This window comes from Prunus mume, linkage group LG4 (genome assembly GCF_029339155.1).
Source record: "Prunus mume cultivar Tortuosa linkage group LG4, ASM2933915v1, whole genome shotgun sequence".
NCBI classification, from domain to species: domain Eukaryota; kingdom Viridiplantae; phylum Streptophyta; class Magnoliopsida; order Rosales; family Rosaceae; genus Prunus; species Prunus mume.
In genome coordinates, this window is record NC_142701.1 from 22097279 (window position 1) to 22106416 (window position 9138).

At 38.1% G+C, this 9138-nt stretch overlaps 1 pseudogene; it reads left to right on the forward strand.

The window, feature by feature from the left end:
* The first annotated feature begins 900 nt into the window (after positions 1–900).
* On the forward strand, positions 901–7501 carry LOC148918183 (uncharacterized; annotated as a pseudogene).
* Positions 7502–9138: the final 1637 nt, after the last annotated feature.

Sequence of the window (9138 nt, forward strand, 5' to 3'; positions counted from 1 at the left end):
ATTGTGCTGCCAGGAATTATGAGCAGGAGATGGATACAGAATCCTAATAGGTGTGCAGATGAATATTTGGATGGAATCTAGGATTTCATTACCTTTGCAAGGGCACACAACCCAGATGCAACTAGAATCCGTTGTCCTTGTCGGAGGTGTAACAATACGTTGTGGGAGACAATTGAAAATGTACAATTTCATTTGGTAAAGAATGGAATGATTGAGACATATAGCACTTGGACATATCACGGGGAACAATTAGACATTGCTTCGTCTTCAAGGGCCACAAGAGTGGAGAATGTTGAACCTATTATGGATCCTAATGAACAAGTCGTGGATATTCTAAATGATGCTTTTCCATTTGCATCGACAAGCAGCACTTAGGAGGGGGAAGATGACGTGTCTACATCAATGGACAGTGCATACTTCAAAGAATATGAAAAACTGTTACAAAATGCCAACCAAGAGTTATACCCGGGGTGCGAGAAGTTTTCTGTTCTCACGGCCATTATGGAGTTAATGCATGGGAAAATAAAGTATCGTATGTCGAACCTGTGTTTCGATTACTTTTAAGGGGTTTTTAAGAGGATGCTTCCGACGGACAATTGTTTGCCGAAAGACCACCGACAGGCACAGAAGGTGTTGAATGGTCTTGGATTGGGTTATGAAAAAATTCATGCTTGCAAAAATAATTGCATGTTATTCTACAAAGAGTATGAAACATTGGATACATGCCCTATATGCAATGAGTCGAGGTTCAAAACAACATCTCAGAATAGAATGACTAAGATTCCACAAAAAGTCATGCATTATCTGCCCTTGAAACCTAGGTTGCAACGATTGTATATGTCGACGCATACTGCCACAGATATGAGATGGCATAAGGAAAAACGGGTAGATGACGATGTGATGCGGCATCCTGCAGATGGGGAAGCATGAAAAGAGTTCGATCGAACGTTCCCTGAGTTTGCTGTTGATTCTCGAAATGTTAGATTGGGACTTGTCACTGACGGATGGGTTCTAAACCAACACCACAGCACTTGGTTGATTTTTGTATTCCCATATAATTTGCCGCCTTGGAAGTATATGAAAAAGGAATATATGATGATGACTGTTTTGATAACTGAGGATCCCAGCAGGTCAATCGATGTTTACTTACGGCCGTTGGTTGATGAGCTCAAGGATTTATAGACAAACGATGTGCGTACGTACGATAAATCCACTGGGAACATGTTTACTTTGCGGGCAGCAGTTATGTGGATTGTGAATGATTTTCCGCCGTATGCAATGGTTTCTAGGTGGAGCACGAAGGGTTATATGGCATGCCCTATATGCAAGGAAGATGTGACTTCTAGTTGGCACGCCAGAAAATTTTGTTACCTTGGTCATCGGAGATGGTTGCCATGGGACCACGAGTGGCGGGAAAAGGATAAAGAGTTCGACGGGAAGAAAGAGCATAGCCTTAGACCTAGAGAGTGGTTCGGGGATGAGATCTTAGAACAGCTTAACCGTTTGGATTTTGCTGCGTTCGAGAAAAACAGCTTAGTCGACTGCACTGCTACACATATGAATTGGACGCATAAGCCTATGTTTTTTGAGCTTCCATATTGGTCAAAACTAACTTTGAGGCACAATCTCGACGTTATGCATGTTGAGAAAAATGTCTTTGACACATTGATGGGCACGATTCTAGATATCGAGGGGAAGACAAAGGACACGATCAAAGCTCGTCTGGATTTGGAAAAAGTGGGCATACGAAGGGGTTTATGGATGAAAAGGGACAATCATAAAGCTAGAAGGGATCTTGCATTTTTTTCCATGAAACCTAATGACAAAAAAGAGTTTCTCAAGTTTGTATCGACTGTAAAATTTCCTGATGGGTATGCTTCTAATATCGCACGTTGCCTGAATGTTGACGGGGGTAGATTTACTGGACTAAAGAGCCATGACTGTCATGTCTTTATGCAACGCCTCCTTCCTGTGGGGATTCGACACCTATTGCCGGAAGATGTAGTCAAGCCAATCGTATTGTTATCCAGATTTTTTTCCCAACTGTCGGTAAAAACGTTGCACAGGACAGACGTTAATAAGTTGCGCCATGACATTGTCCAAGTCCTATGCAAGTTTGAGATGATATTCCCTCCAGCTTTCTTCACAACTATGATTCACGTGATGGTTCACTTACCAGAAAATGCATTGCTTGCTGGTCCAGTCAACTACCGTTGGATGTATCCAATAGAAAGGTATATAATCATTCCACATTTGTGTATGCATAATTATCATATGCTTGCTACTTGTTAATTTGCATCGTATCGTTTTATTTTTGCAGGCTTCTCGGAGAGCTGAAAAAAAGCGTATGCAATAGAGTGAAGCCCGAAGGATCAATTATAGAGGCTTGGGTTCAATACGAGGCGCTTACTTTCTGTGGAATGTATTTAAAAGATGTGGACACGGCTTTCAATCGTCCTCAGCGCAATAATTACGGAGGTGTGAGAAATGCGAAACTTTTTGTTTTTGGCCAAAGCGCACGACCATTTGAAGAGTCTATACGAGGAAACGCGTTTTCCAAACATGACATGGAGGTGGCCCATTGGTTCGTACTGAACAATTGTGATGAGATAATCCTTTACTTGGATGAGCATGAAGAGATGATGAAGCGAGAACATCCATCACAATTGTATTCCAAGAAACACCGTGAAATGTTTCCACTATGGTTTTTGGAATATGTAAGTTATAAGTATTTTGTATTTGACATAAAATTGTAGTATTTATGCTTCTCAAACTAACATAAGAATTTGTTTGTATAATATTAGGTGAATAAGTTGAAATTAGAGAATTCTCCCATTTACAGTGAAGAGTTATAAAACTTGGCATTCGACCTAATTAGCGCTGATGACAAGTTGTGTATGCAAAACAGCAGTGTCCATGTCCTAGGTGGAGGTGAAAGTACGGACATTGATTTCTATGGCAAACTCACAACTGTCGTGCAATTGCTTTACAAGGACCGATACCAAGTAATTATGTTCAAGTGTCAATAGTTTGATACGAACCCGAATAGGCAGGGAAGTGTTAAAATCGACCATGGGTTATTATCTGTGAACATTAACAGAACTTGGTATGATGACGACCCTTACATTTTGGCAAACATGGCAAAACATATTGTGTATCTAGATGACCCTAAAGTCGGACACAGTTGGAAAGTTGTTCAGTTGATGGATTAGAGGAATGTGTATGCTATACCAGAACTAGACCCATCTGACAACGACGTCGACGTTGTTGACCAACGTTTCGAATCTTCCATGGAAAATGTTGCACAAACACTTGTAGATTCAAATGTTATACAAGAACCGTTTCAGCTTGAAGGAGTGTCTTCAAGAGAAATACCGATTCAGTCAATTACAATTGACCTCGGTGATCTTCCATGATACGATCCAATCGTGGGCCCAAACAACGACGATGATGTACTTATGGAGGACGAGGAGGATGCAGAGGAGGAGGAGGAGGAGGATTGATGATAGTGACAGTAACGAAGATTATTATAGTTCAGATGATGAATAATGTAATTTATTTGCGACCTGTCATCTAAATTATGTAATTTATTTGCGACTTTCCATGATAGTGACGGTATATCGTTTTATTTTCTCATTCTACAAATCGTAAGCTTCTCAATGATTTTAGTTAAATATTTCATACCATTTTAATGTAATTACGACATTCAATTAATTACAATTCCTAAAAGAACAATTCCGAAGATAATTTAAATCTCTAACAAAACCAAAATGATGTCAACAGTTAGCAAGTTGGATAAAGCATCTAACATTTAATAGATAAGGGCTTACCACATGTATTAGCCCTCGTATTCTTATGGCCTAAGAAACATAATTGTCATGAAAAATTTATATAAGCCCAAGAAAACATAATCGTCAAGCCATATTATGCAATAAGCCCTATATATATATATATATATATATATATATATGTCCTCGCGTAGTTTTTATTCTATTGGATTTTTTTTTTTTTAGTGTTGGAAGAGATCACAAGTTCAAATCTCCCCACCCTAATAAATAGAGAAAAAAAAAAAAGTTGCCCCGTTGTACCTTAAAATTCCTAAAAGAACAAATTATATGTCATGCTATTCAATCTCATTTAAGTTATTTTCTTTTGTTTTTGGCATTCAAATTCATGCTAGTCAAAACTATATATATCATGTTACATTTAAGGCTAAGTAGTGAGATTTGAACTGAAACACACAAAAGAAAATGTTTGCGCATAGAACACAAAAAAGGAAAAAAAAATTGTGGCTAGGAGAGGGCTGAAATTAAAAGCCAAGTCTAATAAGGCCAAAAAGGATGATTTTATAGACACCCAAAAAAAAAAATGCAATTAATCAAACACTTCCTCAACCAAAAAAAAAAAAAAAATGAATTCTTATAGTTTGATGGGTTTTTTTTGTTGTTGTTGTCAACCATATGATAGTTTGCATTTGTTATTTTAGTTCAAATAAACTTCTATATATATTCCAAAAAGAAAATAAATCTGTAATTTGTTTTTTCCTTATAAAATAAAGACGACGAAAGATATTTTCGTCGCGCAAAATGTGATAAACTTCACAATGATTTAATAAGGGACCTCTTCATCGCAAATCTTGGTTTTTCTTTCAGCGGGCCAATGATTACACTTTGCGACGACAAAGAATCTTTTTCGCGCAAGAAACTCACGACGAAACAACCATATTCGCGCAAAACTCATGGTTATCTCTCTGCGACGCATTTAAAATAACTTTATTCGTCGCGTAAGGTTTTCGTATTTATATATTATATAATATATTTTGTTTCTACGGCATACGCATTCTACGAAATGAGTCTCAATGATCCAACCGTGAGACGGGGTTGTATATGCTGCTAGATCATATACCTCAACAATCGCAAAAAATAAAAACATTCATAGACCTACAAACAACACAAAACTTTTCAACGGTTATAAACAACAAATAACGAGTTAATGGTTATTTTAACTTCGATTACGATGATTTTTTACAGTTACACTCCGTCACCCTATATGAATACAATTACTAAAGCAGATCTTCAATTTCAAATGTTTACACGGGTGAATACGACACAATCCTACGTTAAATTGAAAGAAAGTATAATTAAACTCTTGATTGTTAGATAACGTATTGTTTCGATGACATATGCACTATATACGAAACTAGTTTCAACGATCCAACCATCAAACGTGTTTGTAGGTACCATGAGATCGTATACCCTAAAAATCTAAACAAACAAACATTCAGACATCTAGTAACAAAACAAAACATTTTAACGGTGATAAAAAGAAAAACCTTGCATGACGAAATATATTGTCGCGCAGGGTGCTTTTTCGTCACGCAAAATTGTGGTAGACGAAGATCTGCGTCGTACAAACTTGTTAAATTAGGGTTTAGGGTTTAGGGCTTAGGGTTCCTGAGTTTTGGGGACTTTGCTCGACACATGAAGTTGTATTTGTCGTGCAGATTCGGAAAATATTGGCGGTTTTAATCCCGCTTATAGAAAAGTCTTTGCGCGACGGAAGAATATTTTTCGTGGCACAATGCAAGAATATTAGGGTTTTCTGATCCTCGTTTTGTGCGACGCCATTTTTCCTTCGCACAAGGTTGTGAAATTTTGGCGGTCCAAATTCCGAGGATTGCTGAATGGAACCAAAGACGACGATAATTTTATTTCGTCGCGCAAAGTTTGATTTTTTCTTTGCGCGACGAAAACTTTTCGCCCTCAAACTTCCAATAATTTTTTGAAAACGCGGCAGCTTCTCTTTTCCTCTTTATTTCTCGCCCTTCAGATCCTCCATAGCTCGCGCCAACCCAGATCTTCACGCCATTCCTTCATACCTCCGCCAAACCCCTAAGACCTCTGATGCCTTCCAAGCCTCCATAAGTCTACGCCACGCTCTCTCTTCCTTTCCCTCTCTCGCCGCACTTGCTCTCGCTTCTCCAACCCAAAGCCCCATCACCACACACCACCGCCCCTCTCGCAGCTACGATCGTACATGTATAATCTCCCGTGTTTTTTTTTTCAATTTTAAATATATTCAGGTATTTTGTTTTATGTTTGAAATTATGTGAATGATTTAGTTCATTGTTGAAATTGCTTAGTCTGGTGCTTGGTTAGGGTTTTATTTTGTATTTTTTTTTTCAATTTTGAATATATTCGGGTGAATTTTTTTTTCTGTTTGAATTTATGTATTTATTTACTTAAGTGTTGAAATTGCTTAGTCTGATGATGCTTGGTTAGGGTTTTATTTTGTATTTTTTTTGGGCTTTATTTTTTTTTTTTCAATTTTAAATATATTCGGGTCATTTTTTTCTGTTTGAATTGATGTATTTATTTAGTTAAATTTTGAAATTGCTTAGTCTGATGCTTTGTTAGGGTTTCATTTTGTATTTTTTTTGTTAGGGTTTTATTTTGTATTTTTTTTCAATTTGAAATATATTCGGGTGAATTTTTTATTTTTTATTTTTGAATTTATGTATTTATTTTGTTAACTATTGAAATTGCTTAGTCTGGTGAATTTTTTTTTTTCTGTTTGAATTTATGTATTTATTTTGTTAATTGTTGAGATTGCTTAGTCTGATGGTTGGTTTAGGGTTTTATGTTTCAATTGAATTATGTGTTTCAATGTGATTTTTTTGCTGTTCTAGTTTTGGTGTTTGAATTATTGTAGCATTTTTTTTAGTTGGGTGAAGAGAGATGACAGAGTGAGTTATTGGTATTTTGGTGCTTCAATATTGAATTTGTTATTCATTAGTTGTTGAGGTTTTTATTTTTTTATTTTTAAATAATTTTTTGGCCAAGGAGGTTTTAACTTTGAATGCTTGTTCAGTTTTGCAGATGTCCGACCTTATCGTAAGTCGTCAAGGCGGTGACGATCGATCGAGTTTGCCTCCCGAGACGACATCACCGCCATCGTTTAGCATGCATGCCATGGCAGCCCGCCCAAAGATGACCGATACCACTCGACTCTGGTGCGCTGAGTCACAACTGTAAATATTTCCTTCACCTCCGCTGTTTGGACTAAGATTTTAGTGAGATTTGTTATTTAACGTTACATTTATATTTCTTTGCAGCCGAGAAGTACACCCGGGGACCTTGTCGCCAGCTTGAAGACGGCAAAGGTTACCCGAGTGACCAACAGATCAACATCGACATGACGAGCGGCATCGGCCGCACTAACGGGCGACCAGATAGCTCATTGGCCCACAACATTGGTCACGTCGTTCGGACCCATTGCCCGATGAAATGGAAGTCTGGGAAGGCCATGCCTAACGAGGTGCGGATAGCGGTGCGCTCCCAACTGTCGGTATGTTTCTTACTTTTGAATTGTTTTCCCTTCACATTTTATATATTTTTAATACTTCATGTATGTAATGAATTTATTGCAGACGAACTACAATTTGGAGGACCTTGACGATGAGATGTTGGCTTACATCAACAAACTCTTTTCAGACATATGATGATCCGCAAGTTGCTCTTCAGGAGGATTGCCCGAAGGAGCTTATGGGCGGGCGATAGTTGGGAGTGGCTCTCGGGCATTTTCAGGAGGCCGATTTTTTGGTAATTTCTTATTGCTAGTTGATAAGTATTACACGTTTTTTACTAATGTTTGTTTAATTTTTAATATTTCATTTAAATTTCAACTAATACTTTTTTTTATTTATCACAGAAGTAGGCCAAAGCAAATAAGGGCAATAGGGCGAAGAAGACTCTTCTCCACCATTCGGGTTCCAGACCCTTTTCCTATAGGGTGGAGGAGCGGCGACGGGTAATAATAAAGTTGTTTTTATTTAATTTTTAATATATTATTAATAATATTACTTGGTTTTTTCATGCAAACATTTTTTTTAAATTGTTCAATCCAGGGGGGTCCAAATTCCCCGAGATTGACGCCTTTGGCGACGCTTTACATTCGCTCTGGGATGAGTTGGCTGAGTCCCTTCATGTAAGTAGTCCTTAATCTCTTAATTATGATATTACACATTCAAGTTTCATAATTATTATATGAATATTTTAATTAATATTTTATGTTATGTTAAACGTCGACGATGAAGGAGAAGAGCCAGTTGGTTCTTCAGGAGTCCGCCTCCTAACTTCCTCTCGATACGCCGCTCGAGTCTGTGGATCCTCCACATGATGCAGGGTTTCACATCGACGGAAACCTTGGATCAGACTCTCGGGAGGCACCCAGGACATATTGTCGAGGATAGGGAATGCTCATCGACGGGAACCTAGACTCTCGGTCATCGCCGCAGCAACCAGTCAGCAACTGTTGCTTTGACGGCAAATGTGACTATGCTTGAAACCCAAATGGCCCAGATGACACAGCTTACACCCTCGCCCAGGCCGATGTTCCCATACCGCCTTTTACTCCCTCGTCTACCTCTGAGCCCATCAAACCCGAGCATGGCCACCACACCTCTGCCCCTAGCGACAATGCCCACCTTCAAGGCCGTGATTCACCAAGATCACGTAGATTTTGGAAACTTGTTTAATTAGGTTTTTACTTTTACATTTTAAATATTTGTATTGTATTTTATACATTTATTTTCTAACCAAATTTATATCTTCATTACATTTTTTCCTTGCAATAAAATAAAGAAAAAAATTGCACAATAAAAAAAATTAATTGAACTGATACTGTTTCGCAAAATTAAAAAAAATAATTAAATCACAAAATTAAACCAAAAACATATATTTAAAATTTGCGCGACGATTTAAAAGATTTCGTCGCACAAGGTTTATTAAAGTTAGCGCGACAAAAAATATCATCTCGAGAAAGTTACGCACGACAAAATCTCCTCGCGCACGGGTTCTTGTCGTCGCACCAAATTTACGACACAAAAAGCATCGTTTTGCAAAGTGGTGGCGCAAAATCATGTGAGCCGCATTGCGCGACGGTACCTTTTCGTCGCGCAGAAGTTTACGACACTAAAACCTTTCGTCGCGCATAATTTTCACCAACGCAAGTTTTTATTCGCGCATATTGTTGTGAGCCCAATGTCTTCATCGTCCGTAAATAGTTTGCGCAACGAAAGGCATCCGTCGCTACGGTTTGCGCGACGACTAGAAAAATTTTGTCGCGCAAAGTCTATCT